The following is a 25098-nucleotide window of genomic DNA, read 5'->3' as shown; positions in this document are numbered from 1 at the left end:
TTTCTCGAATTCCTAATGTGTATAACGCGGCCATTGTATGAAACTATCACCGACTAAATGTCACAGCTCGAATATGAGAAGACTTGTGACCGTCTAAAACCTCAACGCATTTTTATAATGTACATCCCATAGATGTGGTGCAAATCTATGTGACCGCTCTACAGGGGTTATCTTTTGAAACATACTCCAAATTTATAATTGTGAAACATAATTCTTCTCCCGAGTAACCGTATATCGGTCGATAGGTGTTTGATAGATCTAGTATAAACTACTGCGGGATAAACAATTCTCATAACAGACATCATAGCGATTCCTTCGTAAATACTCGAGGGTATCTTACACTCATTTACAAACTACTGTGGGATAAACAAATCTCATAAGAGATATCATAGCGACTCTATATAATGAGTTTGGCACCCGTGAATATTCCTCTTACGAGGTTGTTTTACTCTTATTCATAAACTACTGCGGCATAAACAATTCTCGTAACAGATATCATAAGATACGTATGACACACGTGAATACTTCTCTCACAAGGATGCCTTAATAATAATAATAAAATTATAACGGGGGGGCGTTCCCCTTTCGAAGCACCGCCCGCGGCACCCAGACATTGTCCATTGTGCCTCCCCTCATAAGCTTACTCATGAGAGACCTGTTTTTCTCCAAAAGAGAATCAGATCCCTCACCGGCAGCTTCCTGATCTGCTCGGGCCCAAGTAGTGCTGGCCCAGCATCTTGTGTCTCAACCCTGCCTGTGCAGGACAGTCGCTGAGCACATGAAGGCTTGTTTCCTCGTCGTCTCCACATGCCCTGCACTTGTATCGCTACGCCCAAGCTTGTACATGTGGTAGTTTAAGGTGCCATGACCCGTCAGTATATGTACCGCTGTCCTGGCATCTCTCCTACTCAGAGCCCTTACGCTCCAAGCCAGTTCCCTATTAGGAGTATCTCCCATCAGAGCTCTAGCCTGTCTGCATTTGGACTCAGATTCCACTCTCCAGTGTCTTAGATGTTCTCTGCGAAGCCATTCTTTGATCCTCCCCCTTCCTAGACAAAAGGGGATTCCCAGAGCCGGCCCCGGTCTTACCATCGTTATTTTTGAACCCGCTTTTGCCAGCTGGTCCGCACATTCATTACCCTGGATGCTCGAGTGACCCGGCACCCAGGTAACGGTGACTTCTCTCTCTCCCTCGCCAGTTCGTTCAGAACGCCTCTGCACTCCTGAACCAATCGCGACGTTATTGTCGGAGCCCTCAGCGCCTTGATGGCTGCCTGGCTGTCCGTACAAATTCTGATGTGCTCTCCCGCTTCTACCCTACTCCGCACGGTCTGAGCACAGCTTAGGATAGCCACAATCTCCGCTTGGAATACCGTGGCATAACTGTCGAGAGAAATGCTCTCCTTCCATCCCTCTTGATTGCCAAAAAAGCCGGCCCCGGAGCCCGTGTCCGTCTTGGAGCCGTCCGTATACCAGACATCCCCTCCACGCACTTGAGCCCCTAAGTTTCCACCTTCCTTTTCCCACTCCTCCGGCCTCGGTATATGCACTTTGAAGCGCTTATTAGAAACCCGAATAATAGGTATTCTGTCCTGTCACATTTCGAATATCGGATCCAACAGAACGTCTTCCGGCAGCCTCGTATGCCGGGCTCCCTTCTTCCATTTTAGTTCGCATCTTAGACAGTATGTCGCCACTGCTGCCGCAGCCACCACCACCTGGTGAAACGGTTCAATGCCGAACATTACGCCCATTTTTTTTTTTTTTTTTTTTTTTGGTGAGGCGGGGGAAATCCTTTATAGATACCCACGGGTCTCGGGGGAGAGCCCGTGGGTTATGTGGGAGTCCCCCAGGGAAGGTGTCCCTGAGGTATACCCACTGAAACCCCCGCCGGTAGCCTTCCTAACCCAAAATGAGAGAGGGTAAGGCATCGCCAGCGGCATTCATCTCACCCCCACTCGAATTTGGCCATTTGGTTTGGCCTTATTTCAGGGGGGGAAAGGTTTTCTCCTTCCTCATAATTCCTTTCTTTTTTTTTTTTTTTTTTTGGGGAAACCGGGCTACCTCGGTCTCCCCTGCCTTTCCTGGTTTATATATAGGGGGGGCCGGGACTACCGTGAGCCCCCGCTCACAATTGGCCCCCGCTGAAAAGAGAGGGATAATTTCCTCTCCGCCCAGCCTTTCTCTTAAGTGGAGGGTATCCCCGAAGAGGGGGGATACCGTCCCAGGGGTCTCTCAAATCAGATGGTGGCGGCGGTGGATGTTTGTTCACCGTCGCTGTCTAAGAGACCCCTACTCCCGTCACGCCCTACGGTGGGCTGGTGTACGGCGACGAGGGATGATTCTCCTACGCCGCATTGCGGTCGGGGGAATTCCCCCGCCGCCGTTGCGTCCCGTTCTTCTTCTCTGGGAAAGGGGGAGAGGTGGGGAGGGTGTTGGAGTACTATCCACCTCTTTCGCCTCCCCTCTCCTGATACGTTCCGCCTCTTCTTTCCGTGACATTACAATGCCGCAGAAATCGGAGGCGGCCTTCCATTTTTTCTCTCCTTCCAGCATTGATTTGACCAATGCCGGAAAGGAGAGGTCCTGTCCAACCACTGCGGTCAGAGCCTGGCGCTCCTCCGTCCACGCCTCACATTCCATGAGGGTGTGCTGCGCCGAGTCCCGACCGGCCGCACAATGGTAGCACCCCGTCGTATGCTCCCTACCAATCTTGCACAGGTAGTCACCGAAGCAACCGTGCCCGGTGAGCACCTGTGTCAGGTGGAACTCAAGTCCTCGTCCTCTCCTGTCTACCCATTCCGGTAGACAAGGCTGGATGGCGTGGGTAGTCCATCTGCCCGTCGCAGAATCCGCAATGGCTTTCTGCCACTGGGAGACGGCTCTGCGACGGGCTTCCCTCTTTATTCTTTACACGGCCCCTGGTCTTAAACGGGCACTCCCGGTGCGGTCGGGGTCCCTCGTACGCCGATAAACCTCGGTGTACGAGTTCGCTAGGAACTCGACCGGGAGGAGGCCCGCCAGGGCCGTGGCCGCCACGAACGACGTCGTGCAGTAGGACCGAATAATCCTGATGGCCAGCCGGCGTTGTTGGCGATGAATCATCGCCTTGATTCGCCGACTGACCGAGACTTTTTCGGCCCATACCGGTGCCCCGTAAACGGACACCGACTGCACGACGTTCGCGTACAGACGCCGAACCTTCACGTTCGGCCCACCCACGTTGGGCAGGAGACGGCCTAACGCGGCCGCCATCCTGTCCGCTTTGGGGATGATTTGAGCAAAATGTTGCTCGAATCCCCAAAGCCCATCCAGGGTGAGGCCCAGATATTTCATCTTGGTTCCCACCAGGACTCGGACCTCCTCTACCTACATTTGGATGGGGGGAGGACGCCCCATGGCCCTGCTGTAAAAATACAGGGCCTCCGTCTTGTGCGGGGCGACCTCAAGTCCCATGGCTCTGATGGAGCACACGACCGCTCGGGTTGCAAAATTTGCCGCGTCCCGAGCCTCTCTCCAGTTCTCCCCCCGGGCCACTATCAGTGTGTTGTCTGCGTAGCACAACAGACGACAGTCCAGGGGGAACGCCGTGCGGAGCACTCTATCATACGCGAGGTTCCACAGCAGGGGCCCAGAACCGACCCCTGCGGAATCCCGCAGTGCACTTGCCTTCTGCTTACCCGCTCCAGCTGATCTCGGTGCTGGAGCGTCCTGCCGCGGAAGTAGTCCCAGACCACATCCCGTAAGTATTGGGGGAGACCATGGTGTTCTATGGCCACCCCCACCCAGTCCCAGAGGAGGGAGTTAAACGCGTTGACGATGTCTAATGACACCGCCAACGCCACCTCTCCCTCCCCTACAATTTGGTCCGAGAGGGCCTTCAGGTGCAAAATTGCATCTGTTGTTGATCGGCCCTCCCGGAACCCTAACTGTTTTTTGCTTAGGTCGGGACCGTTCCGCGACAGGTGCTGGACGATTCGGCCAGCAATTATTCTCTCGAACAGCTTGCTGACCTTGTCCAGCAGGCAAATCGGCCTGTAAGCAGAAGGCTGCTCCGCCGGCTTCCCCTCTTTGTGGATCAAAACCAAGTTGGCTTTTTTCCACGCCGAGGGGAAGGTGCCCGTCCTGAGGCAGTTGTTGTATAACCTTCTCAGGCGGGCTTCCACTCCGCCAAAGGCCAAGGCCCAGACTCGACCGGGATACCCATCAGGACCGGGGGCTTTGCCAGCCGCCCCCAGTCTCTTTGCTGCCTCGGAGAGCTCCCTTCTCGAGATTTTCAGGTCCTCGGACCAGGGGGAAGGGTCCCTCCTCACGGGGATGTTCACATTCCTTATAGGGAAGAGGGTCTCCATCACCTGACCAAGGAATTCTGGATCGAGCGTCTCCGAGATGGGGGGCGCCGCCGGTCTTAGCCTGTTTAAGACTATCCGGTAAGGATGCCCCCATGGGTCCTGGTCGAGTTCCGCATTCAACTCCTCCCAGGCCTTGGCCTTGGCCCTGCTGATGGCAGACCGCAGTGAGTACCTTGCGGCTAGCTACACACCGCGCGCCATAGCAGTGCTGTTGTCGTTTCCACCCGTCCTTCGTCGGGCCCTGAGGAGATCGCGTCGAGCCGAGTTGGCTGTTCTGCGGAGTTCCGCGATCACCTCGCTCCACCAGTAGGCCGCCCGACGAGGGGCGGGTCTCGATCGGGGCATGGCCACGTCACATGCCCGTGTCACCATGCCCACAATCGCGGCGGCCTCCTCTTCGGCTTCGACGTGGTCGGGCGGATCCAACTACGTCTCCACCAAGACCGCCGCCTCCAATTTGTCCTGGTCCAGTTTGGCCAGGACCCACCTGCGTGGGGATCTGTTTCCCCTCCGCAGGCGACGGAGCAGCACTTCCCGGGGGGTGGCTGTCAGGACCATCTCTATGATCTGGAGGTCCGACAGGGACTCTCTGTCCGTCACCCGCCAGGACGTCACTAACCGCGCAGCTCGCGGGGAGGCCCACGTCAGATCGACTATGGACTCCCCACGGGGATGCACGCACGTGCTTTTGGACCCCTAGTTTAACAGCTGGAGGTCCAGCTCCGCCGCCCAATCCATCACGTTTTCACCCCTTCTACCGGTGCGCCGGGAACCTCACGCCATGTTCCAGGCGTTGAAGTCCCTGGCCACCAGCACGGGGTGGGGGAGGCATCGGCGAATGTCTGCTCCCATCTCCCGCAAGAGCTGTAAAAACTCGGGGTGAGACATGCTGGGAGGGGCATAGACCCCCACTACCCTTAGGGCACCCCACCGCGCGATGACGAATCCCTTCCGCTTCTCCAATAAGGATATGGGGGGGGGAGCGCGGGGATTGCTTTCGAATGATGACGGCGGAGCCATCAGCGGCCGCGACCCAATTGGGATTTGAGCTGGGCACGCCGTATGGCTCCGCCACCACGCCTAACCCTGCATCACGCCCGCACAGGTTTGCGAGGAAAAGATCCTGGGCCTGTCGGGCGTGATTCAAATTGGCCTGCAGGAGTCGCGTGGACATTGTCAAGTCCGCGGAACCTGTTACTCCTGCAGGCCAACCTCCATCGTGTCGTCTATCGCGACACTCGGCGACGGCTCGCACTCCATATCAGGGGAGGGACAAGGTTCCTCCCGATTAGGCTGAATCGCAGCTGCCTTCCTCTTTTTTGGTTGGGGGAGAGGTGCCTGGGCAGTCCCCCCCTTAACTTTTTTCCCCTCGTTTTTCGGGGCCTTGCACGCCGGGCCTCTTAACCGGTGGGAGGCCGGGCGACTGGCTGCACTGCATATAGCGCAGTGGGCCGGTGCCGTGCACGCTCTCGCCTTGTGCCCCTCGGTGCCACAGCGGTAGCAGCATTTGCTGCGATCTATGTTGCCCGAGGGGCATTTGGCTTGCACATGCTCCTTCTCCAGACATCTGTGGCACTGGAGGGGGCGTGCATCCAGTGGTTTCACTTTGAAGTGGAACCACCTTATCTGGAGACGGCCGACTTTCCCAATTTTTGTGGCCGTTCCAGGGGGCAACGGACCCACGCGGTCCTAATGCCCCTTGCCGTAGTTTTGATATCCTCCACCTTTATTTCGGTGAGGGGACATCCTCCCTGCTCTGCCATCGCCCGGGCAAAGTCATCGGGTGTGGCTGAGGAATCCGCGCTGCTGACCCTGATCTCCCCCATCTTCTGGGGGCGGGCGACTCGAATTTCCGGCCTGTCGGCGAACAGGTCGGTCATTATCTTGGCCAACCTGTCCGCCTGTTCCTTCCTCTCGGGGCTGGACACCTCCACCAACATGGCCCCGGTTTGGGCCAAGCGGGACTTGGGTGGCTCCGTGATCCCCAAGTCTTTGAGGAGGATTTCCTCCTGTGCCCTCCTCATCACCGCGGCGTATTCACCTACTGGGCAGGTGTTCATGACCGCCGCTGTGCGGGGGGCCTTCCTCTTTTTTCCTCCTTTCTTCCCCGCTCCCTGAGAGGGGGGTGGAGGAGAGGGTTTGTGAGCCGGGCTGCTCTCTCCTGATTTGGGAGGGGTCTTCTTACCCCTCCTCTTGACCACCTCGGAGAAGAGTGGCTCCTCTCGTCGGGGTACGACGGCAGAGGAGGCCACGGGAGTGGTCTCATCACCTCCAGGGGGGGTTAAGAGACTCGGCTTCTTGCCAGAGTCCCTTTTCTTCCCTTCAGGGGGAGGGGAAGGGCCGGCAGTGGGCTGTTTCTGAGCGACGGACTGCGCCGGCACCTTCTTCTTCCCCTTCTTTCCCTTTTCCTTCTTGGAGTCCCCGGCGGGGGAAGCCACCCTTTTAACGGAGGGTGGACCCGATTCGCTAGGGGGCTTGGGAGAGGGGGGGTTAGGCAAGGAGGGAAGCCTCCTATTCACCATCTCCTCAATTACATTGAGGAGGGGCCCCATCATCCTCTTTTGGACTTCGTTGGCAATATTACCAACGAAGTCTTCGTCCCCTGGAATCCGGTGATCGCTTGTGATCACCGGTTTCTGTGGACGGTCCTCCAATACTTTACAGATCCCCAGTATCGGGGGCCTTACGGCGGGGTGACGCTCCAGTTTCTCTCTGGAGGGGGGGGGACAATTTCGGGAGAGGGTACCGGGGGGGGGGCTCCCCTCCAGTTCTTTCATGTCCTTGTCCTCCTCCATTTTCTCCTCCTCTCCCATAAGCCCAGATCTGGCTTTGGTAACAATGGGAGATGGAGGGGGAGAAGTTCTCCGCATCTCCGCGATTTCGTTACGGAGGTCGCGTAGTTCCTCCTCAAAGCGGAGGTTTGCCTCCAGAAGGGCCTCCACTTGTACGCCAACAGGGGAGGGGGTTCTCCCGGCCGAGGGGTCGTAATGGCCCTTCTGGGTACGGGACGCCAACACCATGGCTCCCGCCTCTGTCGTAGAGGCAGCGGTGTACAGGAGTTTCTGTAGTGTACTCTGTAACCCGCTGCCTCTACTTTCCACACACATTATAGACTTCACCTGTTTATTGAGGATATGTAAGACCTCTTAAACAGGTGAGTCCGCAAATTGCTCCGCCCGGAGCTTCATCTCCGCCTTGTGTATGCGGAGTCTTCTCGTCGTCTGATCGACGTTAACCCCTTTCATAATGGAAAGGGCCAGTTCCTTGTTCTGCTCCTTTTTTTTTAGTAGAGCCCTCTCCCGCATTTTCTGGTGTGCTGCCCCTCCTGTTCGGCCGATTTTGCCGGGCGACCCTGCTTCCTCTTGATCGGGGGCGAGGATCCGGAACGTCCATCTCCTTGTCCCCTGAGGAGAGTTGGTGGCGCATCTCCACCGTCCTCTTCCTCACCCTTCTCCCGACAAGGGAATCACTTCCCCCTCGGTTGGGGCCGGAGTGGGTCGAGACCACCGAAATGTCGGACGTTTCCGCATCATCTCCGGACTCTCGCCCACTTCCGGACTCAATCAAGGTGTCCTCCGTATTGGAGGAGTCCCTGACCCGCGGAGGCCCCCGGAAGGGGAGTTCAGGGACGCAATTCCGCCTCCGAACTCCGCCCGAGGAACTCCCGGGAAGGGGTGAATTCCCGGTTCCCTCCCTGTCGGCTCCGCCTCTCAGCCTCAAAGAAGGAGGAGAGGGGGTAGCCTCCATTCCCTCCGGATGCCCAGGCTGGGCGATTCCGGTTTGCGCCGTGGCGCGTGTGCGCTGCGAATCCTCGCAGCTCTTCCCCGACTCGAAAAATGTAAAACAATGCATTTTTGGTTTGAAATCCACAACCCATCACGGCTCCGCCGACCGGGCATGCCCCGTTACCCCCGAGTTCTCCCGGGGAGTCGGCATATGGCGCTGGCACCGGGATGGACATCCGGTGCACGGGCCTCCAGCCCCTTACTCCTCCTGGCAGATGTGACTCCAACCAGGGGCTTTCAGGGGTCCCACACCTCCGACTGTGTGAACACCGTGATGGGCGCCGCCACGCGGGAGGCCCCACGGACGGATGGGGCGGAGGGTTGTAGCAACCCAACCAACCGCCTTGCCCGCCGTGGCAACCAGCGTCGATACTCCTCGTCCGCGTACTCTGGGACCGGTAGAGCCACCGGGACGCGCTCCGAGAGTGCACGGACCTCGCTACTCGACCCCGACCTCAGAATACGTCTGAGCGGCTCGACCAGCTACCAAGCCAGGCCGGAAACCGCGAGCTATGCTCCCGGAAACCGCTCTAGCCCCCACCACCGTCCGACCCGGCCTTGGATAACTTCCGAGCGGCTCGATACGGCCCGGCCGTACGAGCCCGGTGAATTCCGAGACATCGACGGCCCGTTCTCTTTCACGCTCGCGTACGCAGGGACCACGTCCCCGTGCCATTTGAGCGGAGAGAAAGAGCCACCCTTGTTGTGGGACGCCGTTTCCTCCTATGCCAGACCGCATCCGTTTCTCACCCAAGACCAGGAGAGAAAGGATCGGCCCCAGACACAAGAGGATCGGCACCCACATCCCTTCCCTTTAGTCGGGGCCACCGAAGTGACTCCACCAGAGACCCGTCCCGCCGGAGCAGCAGCCCCGGCCAGGACAGGCCTCAACCATGGAGGGAGCATCCCCCTGGCCAGCCGCCCCACTGGGCTAACGAGCCTGGCCGCCCGTGCACGGAGGGGAGATAAAAATCTCCCACTAAATTCCCCCATAGGAGGAACTGTGCACTCTTGGCACCGCAGAAACACCTTTTCAGATATTCCCCTGGTGAGCCCTCTCACCACGACAAGGTGGCGCACAACGAGAGGGTGATATCTCCCTCCACTGTAATCCGATACCTTCCCCTCTCCCCCGCACTTTCCTCGTTACCCTTTCCACCGATACCCCCTCCCCTTGTTATCCCCTCCACTGTAACCTGATACCCCTCTTTCCCTCTTTACCCGTACACCCCCTCAGATCCCATGGGCCAGAACCCATGTTGTATAACTATTTATAATAAAAAATTATGCACTTTGGAATATGTAAACAGTAAAAAGTAACATTTTTATCCAATTTTAATAAAAAAGTCCTGCGCGCAGAGAAAATATTAGGATATAATTAGAAATAAGAATAAAGATTTAATATTAGGAACAATATATATACGATAAAATAAAAATAAAATTATTAAAACTGTTTTAATATATATAGCCAATAGAGCAAGAGCTGGATCGATTTGCTCAAAAATTCCTTTTATTTATAAATTTCTACAGACGTTTCGGCCAAGGTACGTGGCCATCTTCAGTGTAATACAAATTATAAAATTTAGTACATGATTAGAGAAGCGTTGGTACTATTTTTTGACTAAGGAAACGCATCTTCTGATAAACGTGTAGTACAATGTGGTTAGTAAAGTTATATACGTGTGAAGCCACGGACCGTCTAACTTAATGGTTCGTCACTACTGTGTAAAAGCAATTAAAACTGTGACATGTGTCCACGCTATGAGTGGGACTCGACTCCTCAGTCAGTCGAGTCCCACTCATAGCCGTGGACACATGTCACAGTTTTAATTGCTTTTACACAGTAGTGACGAACCATTAAGTTAGACGGTCCGTGGCTTCACACGTATATAACTTTACTAACCACATTGTACTACACGTTTATCAGAGGATGCGTTTCCTTAGTCAAAAAATAGTACCAACGCTTCTCTAATCATGTACTAAATTTTATAATTTGTATCGTTTTAATATATATATAATAGAGCAAGAGCTGGATCGATTTGCTCAAAAATTCCTTTTATTTATAAAATTCTACAGACGTTTCGGCCAAGGTACGTGGCCATCTTCAGTGTAATACAAATTTTAAAACTTAGTACATGATTAGCGAAGCTTTTGGACTGGTCCCAGTCGAGTCCCACTCACATCCGTGGACACATGTCACAGTTTTAATTGCTTTTACATAGTAGTGACGAACCGTTAAGTTAGACGGTCCGTGGCTTCACACGTATATAACTTTACTAACCACATTGTACTACACGTTTATCAGAGGATGCGTTTCCTTAGTCAAAAATAGTACCAAAGCTTCGCTAATCATGTACTAAGTTTTAAAATTTGTATTACACTGAAGATGGCCACGTACCTTGGCCGAAACGTCTGTAGAATTTTATAAATAAAAGGAATTTTTGAGCAAATCGATCCAGCTCTTGCTCTATTGGCTATATATATTAAAACAATTTTTAATTTAATTAAGGAAGAGCAATAACCAACTATTATTGTATTTTATAATTTGTATTACACTGAAGATGGCCACGTACCTTGGCCGAAACGTCTGTAGAAATTTATAAATAAAAGGAATTTTTGAGCAAATCGATCCAGCTCTTGCTCTATTGGCTATATATATTAAAACGATTTTTAATTTAATTAAGGAAGAGCAATAACCAATTATTATTTGTATTATTAAAACTGTTGTTTAGTAAATATTTGAACAATTTCGTCCAGAGACAAATATAAAATACTTAGTATATAAAGTCGGAATAATAACATAATAAATAAAAGACAAAATCAGCTGAGTAATAAAAATTAATATTTCATGAAGTGAAAAAATCAATAACGTTTATCAGATTAGTACGTATGCATGTATGGGTATGTGCTCTCTTTACCGCTCATGCATACCCATACATACATACGTACTAATCTGTTAAACGTTATTGATTTTTTTACTTCATGTGTTTGCGCTTTCGCTCTCTCATGACACGTTAACAAAATTTCGGAATACTCCGAAGCCTTCCCGTGCCTTTGCGGGACTTGCGCGAGGCATTTGAGAGGCCTCTTTGTCCGGCCCGATACTCGCGCTCCGGTAGATTGAGCAGCTGGGCGACGAGGATCGGGGCCGGGGGAGAAAGCTCCTGTTCGCGCGAGTGCAGGTGCTCGCTCTCTCGTTCTCGAGCTTTCGAGCAATACACGTGTTGTGTACATGGGGTTCTGCATTTCGTCAGTTTGTTTGATTATTGATTAAAATTGTGTTTCTTTACAAAGAGAGCATCTTTATTTCCCAAAGTTTCCAAACGGTAATGATAGCCTATACCGGTACTCTGTCTAACTCTCGCGAATGGACTTCAAGTCGAGAAAAAATCTGTGACCGAGTCGGATAGCGAATATTTTGGTCTTTCGAGCCGGATATATTGCTGTTGATTGGGCATTGCGGCTTACGCCCACGGAAAATTCGGGACTTTTACTAACCCTTGCGTGGAATCTTGCCACGTGGTGTGCCGTGCCACGGCACTTCCAGCGAGATCACGCGCTTGCTCTCAAGTTTACGCGCTTAGTGATTAGTGAGTAAGTGCAGTGGACTTTGTAACAGGACCTTCTCAATCTCGGAACGACCTAGTGAAGAACCACTCCCAAAAGGGGTAATTACGCAGGTGCGTAAAGAATAAAAACCATGAGTGAGTAGTGCTCTCTCACGCACCTGTTGTTCAATAGACGGCACATACCGGCGCGCGCCGCTTGCCTGCTGCGACACGGCCGTGTACTCGCGCTCTATCGCTCGCTCTGCATCTGTGCTTTCGGTCTTGCTTGCGCATGCACGCTCGGACACGCGCTCTCTGCTACGTGAACGCGCCGTGTCACTCACTCCATAGCCGATATTTCGCCTTCTCTCGTGCTTTGCTCGCGCAACCGCGTGCTCCTTGCTACGTGTTTGCCAGCCATTCTGTGCCTTTCAAGCAATATACGCTCAAGCCGTCTCTTCGCTCCCTTTTTCTGCCTCTATTTTTCTCGCTCCATGAATGTCCGCTTCAGCTGTGCTGCTTCAACTTTGCCTTATATCTCGTGTCGAGACATTTAACTAAATTAAGTTTCAACCATCAAGTGTTGTACCCCTTTTTGAAGGTACGTGTTCGGGATCTGCCGCTAAGGAGTTAGGCCGGGGATTCGGAATTTATTAGACTGTTTTTTTGTTGAATAAATAACGTAGTTTCCATATATTTCTTGGTTGCTTGATTTTTTTCCCTTTTTAACAATTAAACTAAGTTTCGTTCCAGGAATCTTTATCTTAGTTTAGTTTTTACGGAGCCTCAGATTACACTTATTTGTTAGCTATTTGTTACAATCCGCGATCTTTTTGATTCATGTCCCGACGGACATCCGTCCGTCCCGTTTGGTTGTTAATTTTTGACTCGCCGCACAGTGTAATATTTTCGCAATCTAGATGGACAAAATTCAAAAGTCATAAAATCATAAAATTATGAAAAAATCACATTTTTAAGGTAAATATATTATATTTGAAGTCTTCATAATTACTTTTTCATGAAAATTAGAAAAACATGATAACTCAATTTGAAACTTCCGTTCCTCGGATTGCAAAAAAAAAAACACTTATGGATATGCGTCATTTATCTTAATTTTATTAATCGGTAGCATTGTTATATGGTATTATAAGCAACGCGGTACAGCGCCGCCGATTGAGCGACACTGCGTTCCCTTCCAGCGGTCCTCGTGACCATGCGCAAGTTATCTAATGCGCTGCGTCTAGCGTCCTAGGCGTAGGAATATCTTTGATTAGGGCCAATCAGGATGAGCTGATGCAATGGGCGATACTTGAGTGTGTCAGGGCATGCGTATCGATCATTGCCGTCTGAGTAGTCCTTGTGACAACACGTGCGATTGATTGTGAGAACTTTACGCCACGTCCGTCGTGTTTTCGGCAACCAATCATGCCTCGCTATATGTATGCGAGTGTTATCGATATTAATAAATATCGTTATATTGTTATTGTGTTTGCCCTTTCCATATCGTTCTGTCTTTTGATCCTGACAGATCCTCGATAAATATCTTCGAGTGGACGTTTACGTAATTACCGGTATCACCGTTGCTATTTGATAATAGTGTCAGCCGTGGATGTACGTGCCGTACCCATCGGTGGTGCATCGTACATATCGCGTGATTACTTAAAGTACGCTTACAGTATTATTGTGTTCTTATATTTGTCAAGATACACTTTCTTCATTTATTAACCTTCCATGGCCTTTAAAAATTATAAACTAACTAACTTATGTGGTTTCAACCTCTATTTTTTTATTATAAATAAACTTATAACATATCACTCCGCGTTATTCCGCGACGCAACAAATTTTATATTGAACCTAGTCCCTCAAACTGTACAAAACGCCAAAAATATCTTGCGCAAATTTGCGAGTTCAAGTAATATAAATTATTATAGCACAAATAATAATGTATTGGATTCAGTACAAGAACCATTCCAATGCTACGAAATATTCATTACAAACATTTTATTGATTTGTGCAACAAATTTTACGTGTTTGCAACAAAAAAACAGAAACAAAAAACAAAAAACAAAAAAAAAATACAAAAAGCAAAAATAACAAAAAACGGAATATACTTCTCTCGTCGCGGCAGGTTGTGATATTTGCCGCTAGGAGTCGAACTTTCTCGTTTACGGAAGGTAGTACTTCTGTAATAAATACGTGTTGCTTCGTTTGGAGCTTTTTAAGCTCTCATTCTTCACAGAGTTCTATACTGTCGGTTCGCAATGTCTTTTCAAATTTCTCGTAAGGAGATTTTTGACGTATGGTTCAACAATTCGGGAAATGATAGACCTAATACTGTATTAGCGTTTGTTTTGCAAAAATGTGATAATTTTTCATTGCTAGATGAAGCTTTAAAGGACGTAAAAACATCTATTAAAAACTTTTGTCAAAAAATTGACCAGAGGTGGTTAAAATTGAGCAGACATCGAGAACGATTGCTTAATGCGAATTTTTACTGGCTCAAAAAAAAATTTTACTTTTCGTGATATTGTCACTCAAGTGCAACCTAGTACTTTGCAATGTAGTTTAGACAATAAACGTGGTAGGCCTAAAAAAAGTTTTTCTGATTGTACTTCAAAAGCTAAGAAACAAAAGGTAAAAGGCTTATTAGAATCAAGTTGCGAAAAATTAGCTGTGGCTACAGCAATTAAACTACGAAAAGAGGGTAAAAAAGATTCTGCTTTGATTGTGACCAAACTCTGCACTGGTTCCTCAATAACAGGAACTGAAATATAATTAAAAAAAGCACGTCAGTCTGCTCATTACAATGCGAAAAAATTTTCTCCGAGTCAAGCGCTAGGCGCTAATAGCTGATGCCAATCTCTCTACAAATCAGTACAATATTATATGACAATAAGCCCAAGTTATCGGTAGTAAATTATATCTAGTGTATTATAAAGTAAAAACAGCTAAAAAAGCATGCTATCCATCTAATCTTGTCAATACAGAAATTTCAGCAAAAATACCACTTCAGTTTCTTATCAATCATACAATCTCACGATTGTGTGAAGTTTTAGAAGAAGTTCTGGAGACTGTATCTTTATCGCAAAGAAGTAATCTCCACATAATTATAAAGTGGGGTTGTGATGGAGCTCAGCAAAATAGGTACAGACAAAAATTTTCGCAAGAAGATTACATGGATGAAAGTATGTTTAGTATTAGTATGGTACCTTTGCAAATATACATTGTTTATAGCAAGAATAAAAAAATTATTTGGCATAATCCGTCACCGTCTTCAACAAGGTATTGTCGTCCCATCAAATTCGTTTTTGCCAAAGAATCAATAAATCTGATAAATGCGGAAATTACAAACATCAAAAAGCAAATAGAAAATCTTTTGCCAACAAAAGTATGCGTAAAGGATACGGAATTGCATATGAAGCCTATATTAATATTTTGTATGATAGGCGGCAAAGTGTGCAATGCTGTGTCATTGTGCATGTCAACACAAACGTGTTACTTGTGTAGGGCAAAACCAAGTGAGATTAACAATTTGAGTATAATAAAAAAGAAAATAGTAAATAAAGATTTTCTTTTATTTGGACTATCACCTCTTCATGCATGGATACGCTTTATGGAATGCATATTGCTTATTTCTTACAGGCTTGATATAAAATTAGGGCAAGCTCGTGGCACAGCAAACAAAAATTAAGTTGCTGAAAAAAAAAAAATTATACAGGATTCAAAACGCAGTTAGGCCTTTTGGTAGATGTGCTGAATCAGCATTCGGGAAACGCGAATGATGGTAATACGGCTCGAAAATTTTTTTGAAATGCAGAAGTATCAGCCGAAATAACAGAAATTAACGTAGAGCTGATAAAACATTTTTACGTTATATTACAATGCTTAAGTTCCGGATTTCAAATTAATCTAGACAAATTTAGCAAATACGCGAGTAATACGCGAAAATTGTACGTAAAAGATTATAATTGGTACCCAATGTCCATTACTATCCACAAAATTCTCGACCATGGAAGGGATATTATTGCAACGTGCATTCTTCCCATTGAAAATTTTTCCGAAGAAGCGCAAGAGGCACGAAATAAACATCATAGACAATACAGGGAATTTTTCACAAGAAAAACATGAAGAATAGACACAAATAGGGACTTATTGAACAGACTGCTCGTTACCTCTGATCCGCTTATTACGAGTTTATGTGCTTCCTTAAAAACAAAGCGCGAAAATATTAGTTTAAAAGTACTGAATTTATTATCTGAACCACAACATGATATACACATATCAGAAAATGATGAAAACAGCAGTGATTCTGAATAGTCACACCCACACACACACACACGCACGCGCGCGCGCACGCACGCACGCACCCACAGCAGAAAAGGTTTGGAGCAGTGCTGCAAGATCGAGCATCCTGCAACAGAGCAACATGAGGGGAACAGCCCCCACCATGCGGGCACTACACAAGCGAGAATCGCACGTCACGCGTCCGTGTGCGCACGCGTCAGCGTAGCATGCTATATTTTGTCACTTCCCCAGCCCGCGAAAAATGCTAAGAAGCCAAGCGTTTTTAAGAGGATGCTGAAGTGACGGGCGAACTCCGACGCGAAAGCGCCATCATTTCGATGATACTAAAAATGAAATGACATTATCGGCGCAGCCTACGGACCTATGCCGCGTAGGTCCGTGTGTACGCATTTGTTTGTAGTGGTGACTCACTACACTGACGTGTGGTCTGTGTACGTGTGTCATCGGAAGTTTGTAAACAAACGATGCTTGCGCTTGTTTCCTCGACTGAAATTTTGTTGCAAGGCTGCAATATAATGTCCGAGAAAACATAAGCGTATACAAGGTGTCAAATAAATACAAACTAAATATGACAAAATAATAAATGAAAAATATACATATAATACTATATATATCACTGAAGAAAAATGTCATATACTTTTCTTATTTTTATCCTTATGTAGTAAATACTAAATAACTAATTAATCAATTAATTAATATATACATATACACATATATTCAATAAATAGTTATCTTTATTTTGTATTTTATATGATAATTACTGAAATAATGGAAGTATATATCATTTCAGTTATATAAAATACAAAATAAAGATAACTATATTCAATATGTATATGTATGTATTCAATAATTAATTAACTTATTTATTTATTTTGTATTAATTACATAAGAATAAATTTAGGAAAAGCATATAACATATTTTTCCAATTAGATATATAGTATTATACATACATTTTTTAAATAAAATATTTTATCATATCTAACTTATATCTATTAGACACCTTGTATAAATCTATTTTGTCTCGTATGTACACCATTCAGCCATACGCTAAAATTTTAATTGCGAGAAAAAAGGTTAAATGACCTTATAAATTATCTGATAAAATATAAACAGACCACACGTGCAGTAAATTGCTAACTAAAATAAATACGTATTTCTTCAAATCTGTCAGCTGACGTTAAATGGACTATGACAATATTTCTTAAAATCTGCCAGTTCACAAATAAATCGTCTTTGGCTCTCTTTTTTCTAAACGGTCAGCTGACGTTAGATCGCCTCTGACAATATTTATTAAAAATTGTTAGCTGACGTTAGATCATTTCTGACAATATTTCTTACAATTTGCCAGTCCACGAATAAATCGCCTTTAGCTCTCTTTTTTCTAAATTGTTAGCTGACGTTAGATCGCCTCTGACAATATTTATTAAAAATTGTTAGCTGACGTTAGATCATTTCTGACAATATTTCTTACAATTTGCCAGTCCACGAATAAATCGCCTTTAGCTCTCTTTTTTCTAAATTGTTAGCTGACGTTAGATCGCCTCTGGCTATATTTATTAAAAATTGTCAGCTCACGATAGATCGCCTTTGACAATATTTCTTACAATTTGCCAGTTCACGAATAAATCACCTTTAGCTTTTTTTCTTCTAAACTGTCAGCTGACGTTAGATCGCCTCTGGCTATATTTATTAAAAATTGTCAACTCACGATAGATTGCCTCTGACAATATTTCTTACAATTTGCCAGTTCACGAATAAATCACCTTTAGCTTTTTTTCTTCTAAACTGTCAGCTGACGTTAGATCGCCTCTGACTATATTTATTTAAAATTGTCAGCTCACAATAGATCGCCTCTGACAATATTTCTTACAATTTGCCAGTTCACGAATAAATCGCCTTTAGCTCTTTTTTTTCTAAACTGTTAGCTGACGTTAGATCGCCTCTGACTATATTTATTAAAAATTGTCAGCTCACGATAGATCGCCTATGACAATATTTCTTAAAATCTGCCAGTTTACGAATAAATCGTCTTTGGCTCTCTTTTTTCTAAACGGTCAGCTGACGTTAGATCGCCTCTGACAATATTTATTAAAAATTGTTAGCTGACGTTAGATCATTTCTGACAATATTTCTTACAATTTGCCAGTTCACGAATAAATCGCCTTTAGCTCTCTTTTTTCTAAACTGTTAGCTGACGTTAGATCGCCTCTGGCTATATTTATTAAAAATTGTCAGCTCACGATAGATCGCCTTTGACAATATTTCTTACAATTTGCCAGTTCACGAATAAATCACCTTTAACTTTTTTTCTTCTAAACTGTCAGCTGACGTTAGATCGCCTCTGGCTATATTTATTAAAAATTGTCAGCTCACGATAGATCGCCTCTGACAATATTTCTTACAATTTGCCAGTTCACGAATAAATCGCCTTTAGCTGTCTTTTTTCTAAACGGTCAGCTGACGTTAGATCGCCTCTGACTATATTTATTTAAAATTATCAGCTCACAATAGATCGCCTCTGACTATATTTCTTACAATTTGCCAGTTCACGAATAAATCGCCTTTAGCTGTGTTTTTTCTAAACGGTCAGCTGACGTTAGATCGCCTCTGACTATATTTATTAAAAATTGTTAGCTGACGTTAGATCGCCTCTGGCTTGTCTTATTCTATATTGCGAGTCTACAAGAAAGCCGCCTCTGGCTTGAAGACAAGAATAAGAACTTTCTAATGCCAGTCCACGAGAAAACCGCCTCTGGCTTGAAGACAAGAATAAGAATTTTCTAATGCCAGTCCACGAGAAAATCGCCTCTGGCTTGAAGACAAGAATAAGAATTTTCTAATGCCAGTCCACAAGAAAACCGCCTCTGGCTTGTCTTATTCTATATTGCCAGTCCACGAGAAAACCGCCTCTGGCTTGTCTTATTCTATATTGCCAGTCCACGAGAAAACCGCCTCTGGCTTGTCTTATTCTATATTGCCAGTCCACGAGGAAATCGCCTCTGGCTTGAAGACAAGAATAAGAATTTTCTAATGCCAGTCCACAAGAAAACCGCCTCTGGCTTGTCTTATTCTATATTGCCAGTCCACGAGAAAACCGCCTCTGGCTTGTCTTATTCTATATTGCCAGTCCACGAGGAAATCGCCTCTGGCTTGAAGACAAGAATAAGAATTTTCTAATGCCAGTCCACGAGAAAACCGCCTCTGGCTTGAAGACAAGAATAAGAATTTTCTAATGCCAGTCCACGAAAAAACCGCCTCTGGCTTGAAGACAAGAATAAGAATTTTCTAATGCCAGTCCACGAGAAAACCGCCTCTGGCTTGAAGACAAGAATAAGAATTTTCTAATGCCAGTCCACAAGAAAACCGCCTCTGGCTTGTCTTATTCTACACTCATCCGAAAAAAAAGCGGTACACTGAAAATGTGGGAAAAATTCATCAAATTTCAACTGACGATAACTTCGTAAATAATAAAGATAGAAAGTTCTATAAAATATGGAAATGAAGCTAAAAATCTCTACTTTAAGAATCAATTTATTTCAATGTTGCAAAATAAATTTATTGAAAATGGCGGATGACAAAGCGCGAGCATGCAAAATTGAAAAATAATGGTTCGAGTTTGCGACGGTGCACGGTATAAACAAAAAATTATAGCTTATTGGGATCAAAAGCGTACGAAAGTACAGAGTCTCCTCTTTAAAATGCTTTTTTATGCATCTTGATACGATGATTTTTCGCCGAGAGATTCGCATTTGTAGAAAAAGGCAGATTCTTACTTCAAATGCGAATCTCTCGGCGAAAAATCATCGTATCAAGATGCATAAAAAAGCATTTTAAAGAGGAGACTCTGTACTTTCGTACGCTTTTGATCCCAATAAGCTACAATTTTTTGTTTATACCGTGCACCGTCGCAAACTCGAACCATTATTTTTCAATTTCGCATGCTTTTGCTTTGTCATCCGCCATTTTGGAGAAAGTTATCACACATTATTGCGTTATGAATTTTCGAACACTAGACATCCAAACTTTTAAAATGGTTTTTAAAAAATCCTGCTAGCTGTATTACGTGCCGAGATATTCAATTTTGAACCAGACCGAATTGCAAGAATAAGAATTCTGTGGTTATCAGCTCCGCGGTATTTTAAAACTCCAAACTCTCCTTACGGTTATAAGGGTCAATTCTGCTCTTGGCGTTACCCAGGATCAACGGCGTGGACGTGGCAGAAATCTGATCCCGTGTGCCCATGTTGGCACGTGTGTATGTGTGTGTGTGTGTGTGTGTGCGTGCGTGTGTCCGTGCGTCCGTGTGTGTGTATGTGTGTGTGCGTGCGCGTGCGTGCGTGCGTGCGTGCGCGTGCATGCGTGTGTGTGCGCGTGCACCACTGGGATAAGGACCTCATGGCTCGTTAGATCCACGATATTTTACGACTCCAAACCCTCCCGGTGGTGCGTGTACAATTGTGTGTGCGCGCGCGTATATTAATAATGGGTATGACGTCCTCGTGCGCGTATTACCTCATTCATGCGACGAGGCATACTTCTTATTAGTGTTCTAATTTCAGTCTGCGTAATGTCATTCCACTCTATTTCAAGAACTCTTCGAAGTTCTGGCAATGACTGAGGAGCAGGTATATGATTTCGTACTTTTCTGTTAATATTGTCCCATAGGTGTTCAATGGGATTTAAATCTGGACTCATTGCTGGCCATTCGAGTCGATTTATGCCAACTTCATCGCAGAAATCAAGCACTTTTCTCGCAACGTGCGGTCGAGCATTGTCTTGCATAAACAAAAAGTCCTCTCCGATGAAGTGCGCATACGGAACAACGTACGGTATGAGTACGTCTTCCACGTATACATCTGCGTTCATGTTTGCGTCAAAAAAGTGGAGATCTGTGTGAGCATTCGCAGAAATTCCTGCCCAAACCATTACAGAGCCACCATTGTAGCTAGGCCTCTCACTTACAGTACAGTCTGCAAATCGTTCTCCAACGCGACGGTATACTCGTTCTCGTCCGTCTGAAGAATACAGACAAAAACGAGATTCGTCGCTAAAAAGAACGGTACTCCATTCTGCATATGTCCAGCCTGCATGCTCGACAGCAAAATTGAGTCGAGTTACGCGATGGCGACGCATAAGCGAAGGTACATTTGCTGGCCTGCGCGGAAAAAGACCGTGTTCCGCTAATCTGTTTCGAATAGTGTCAACGGATACATTACATTCGCGGACATCTCTTAAATTGTTTCGAATTTGAACAGCCGTTCGATGTCTGTCTCTTAATGAATTTAAAACAATAAATCGGTCATCGTTTTCATTCGTACAACGAGGACGTCCCGAACCAGGTCTTCTTTGGACAGAATTAGTCTCCAAGTACCTAGCATAAGCACGTTGCACGGTTGACACTGATAAATCAAGTGCCTCAGCAACGTACCTTCGACTTCTCCCATCTTCAATTAACGCCTTTCAATTAAGAAAAAGGCAGATTCTTCAAATGCGAATCTCTCGGCGAAAAATCATCGTATCGAGATGCATAAAAAAGCATTTTAAAGAGGAGACTCTGTACTTTCGTACGCTTTTGATCCCAACATAATAAACAAATAAGCTACAATTTTTTGTTTATACCGTGCACCGTCGCAAACTCGAACCATTATTTTTCAATCAATTGTTTTGCATCCGAAGGAGATGTCTGCAGATCTTTTGTGATTTCTCCGCCCTGACTTTTTGTTTATGCTCGACCGCACATTGCGAGAAGAGTGCTTGATTTCTCTTGATCTTTTTCTTTCGAGACGCGTTACTTATTCGTACGACTTCGTCAAAGTAAACAATAATTAATCTTTTCGCATTGAAATTATTGGTCAATTATGGCGACGATAAGTCCTGAAAAAGCTGCTCAAGTTGTAGCGTTAATTGAAGATGGGAGAAGTCGAAGGTACGTTGCTGAGGCACTTGATTTATCAGTGTCAACCGTGCAACGTGCTTATGCTAGGTACTTGGAGACTAATTCTGTCCAAAGAAGACCTAGTTCGGGACGTCCTCGTTGTACGAATGAAAACGATGACCGATTTATTGTTTTAAATTTATTAAGAGACAGACATCGAACGGCTGTTCAAATTCGAAACAATTTAAGAGATGTCCGCGAATGTAATGTATCCGTTGACACTATTCGAAACAGATTAGCGGAACACGGTCTTTTTCCGCGCAGGCCAGCAAATGTACCTTCGCTTATGCGTCGCCATCGCGTAACTCGACTCAATTTTGCTGTCGAGCATGCAGGCTGGACATATGCAGAATGGAGTACCGTTCTTTTTAGCGACGAATCTCGATTTTGTCTGTATTCTTCAGACGGACGAGAACGAGTATACCGTCGCGTTGGAGAACGATTTGCAGACTGTACTGTAAGTGAAAGGCCTAGCTACAATGGTGGCTCTGTAATGGTTTGGGCAGGAATTTCTGCGAATGCTCACACAGATCTCCACTTTTTTGACGCAAACATGAACGCAGATGTATACGTGGAAGACGTACTCATACCGTACGTTGTTCCGTATGCGCACTTCATCGGAGAGGACTTTTTGTTTATGCAAGACAATGCTCGACCGCACGTTGCGAGAAAAGTGCTTGATTTCTGCGATGAAGTTGGCATAAATCGACTCGAATAGCCAGCAATGAGTCCAGATTTAAATCCCATTGAACACCTATGAAACAATATTAACAGAAAAGTACGAAATCATATACCTGCTCCTCAGTCATTGCCAGAACTTCGAAGAGTTCTTGAAATAGAGTGGAATGACATTACGCAGACTGAAATTAGAACACTAATAAGAAGTATGCCTCGTCGCATGAATGAGGTAATACGCGCACGAGGAGGTCATACCCATTATTAATATACGCGCGCGCACACACAATTGTACACGCACCACCGGGAGGGTTTGGAGTCGTAAAATATCGTGGATCTAACGAGCCATGAGGTCCTTATCCCAGTGGTGCACGCGCACACACACGCATGCACGCGCACGCACGCACGCACGCACGCGCACGCACAGACACACGCACGCACACACACACACACACACACATACACACGTGCCAACATGTGCACACGGGATCAGATTTCTGCCACGTCCACGCCGTTGATCCTGGGTAACGCCAAGAGCAGAATTGACACTTATAACCGTAAGGAGAGTTTGGAGTTTTAAAATACCGCGGAGCTGATAACCACAGAATTCTTATTCTTGCAATTCGGTCTGGTTCAAAATTGAATATCTCGGCACGTAATACAGCTAGCAGGATTTTTTAAAAACCATTTTAAAAGTTTGGATGTCTAGTGTTCGAAAATTCATAACGCAATAATGTGTGATAACTTTCTCCAAAATGGCGGATGACAAAGCAAAAGCATGCGAAATTGAAAAATAATGGTTCGAGTTTGCGACGGTGCACGGTATAAACAAAAAATTGTAGCTTATTGGGATCAAAAGCGTACGAAAGTACAGAGTCTCCTCTTTAAAATGCTTTTTTATGCATCTCGATACGATGATTTTTCGCTGAGAGATTCGCATTTGAAGTAAGAATCTGCCTTTTTCTTCAAATGCGAATCTCTCGGCGAAAAATCATCGTATCGAGATGCATAAAAAAGCATTTTAAAGAGGAGACTCTGTACTTTCGTACGCTTTTGATCCCAATAAGCTACAATTTTTTGTTTATACCGTGCACCGTCGCAAACTCGAACCATTATTTTTCAATTTTGCATGCTCGCGCTTTGTCATCCGCCATTTTCAATAAATTTATTTTGCAACATTGAAATAAATTGATTCTTAAAGTAGAGATTTTTAGCTTCATTTCCATATTTTATAGAACTTTCTATCTTTATTATTTACGAAGTTATCGTCAGTTGAAATTTGATGAATTTTTCCCACATTTTCAGTGTACCGCTTTTTTTTCGGGTGAGTGTATATTGCCAGTCCACGAGAAAACCGCCTCTGGCTTGTCTTATTTTATATTGCCAGTCCACGAGGAAATCGCCTCTGGCTTGAAGACAAGAATAAGAATTTTCTAATGCCAGTCCACGAGAAAACCGCCTCTGGCTTGAAGACAAGAATAAAAATTTTCTAATGCCAGTCCACGAGAAAACCGTCTCTGGCTTGAAGACAAGAATAAGAATTTTCTAATGCCAGTCCACGAGAAAACCGCCTCTGGCTTGTCTTATTCTATATTGCCAGTCCACGAGGAAACCGCCTCTGACTTGTCTTATTCTTTATTGTAAGATACTTTTATTACGTCATATGCTCTATGTATATATATAATGTATATTATATGCTCCATATTATCTATATTCATATTAAAATATCTTTCTAAGAAATTGACATTATTTTGTATACTTTTTTTACAATAAATGTATGATATATGCCATATTTTTTATTTCTAAAGCATGAAATATAAAGATATTTTTATTTTTTTGTGTCTATTATTTGTAAAATAATCTTGATAAAAGAAACAACATTAATTTTGCGACTTGCAATAATCTGTTTTATTATATGCTTCTTTTAAATACTTACAATTAGCCTTATTTTATGTGATTAACTTGGTATTTAAAATACGTATCAAAATCGAAAATGTATTTGTATTACAGTAGAAACGAAACATTCTTGTCTTACAACAGAGAGAAATGGCAAAATATAATATTGTCTAAAGTACAGTCTAATAAAAACTGTTAAAATTGAACATTTTATAAAACCACTGTGATTCATGAAAAATCAGAACTATTATTTAAAAAATATAAACATATTTCGACTGTGTGTTTTAAACTGCACCACACATTCAAAATTCACAGAATAAAATTATTTCTGCAAAGTTGTGTATAATGTCAGTGGAAAAGTGATTTATTTGTTATTACATATACATGATATTTTATCATTCCTCTCTGGTGTAAGACTACAATGTTTTTTTTCTACTAAACTAGAAATTAATTTTACATTTTGATGTGTATTTTAGATACCAAGGTAAACGCATAAAATAAGGCTAATTGTAAGTATTTAAAAGAAGTATATATTGAAACAGATTATAGCAAGTCACAAAATTAATGTTTTTTTTATCCAAATTTTTTTACAAGTGATACA

Source organism: Linepithema humile, chromosome 2 (genome assembly GCF_040581485.1).
Source record: "Linepithema humile isolate Giens D197 chromosome 2, Lhum_UNIL_v1.0, whole genome shotgun sequence".
Lineage (NCBI taxonomy): Eukaryota > Metazoa > Arthropoda > Insecta > Hymenoptera > Formicidae > Linepithema > Linepithema humile.
The sequence above is the reverse complement of the archived record's forward strand: the minus strand, read 5'-3'. Positions refer to the sequence as shown.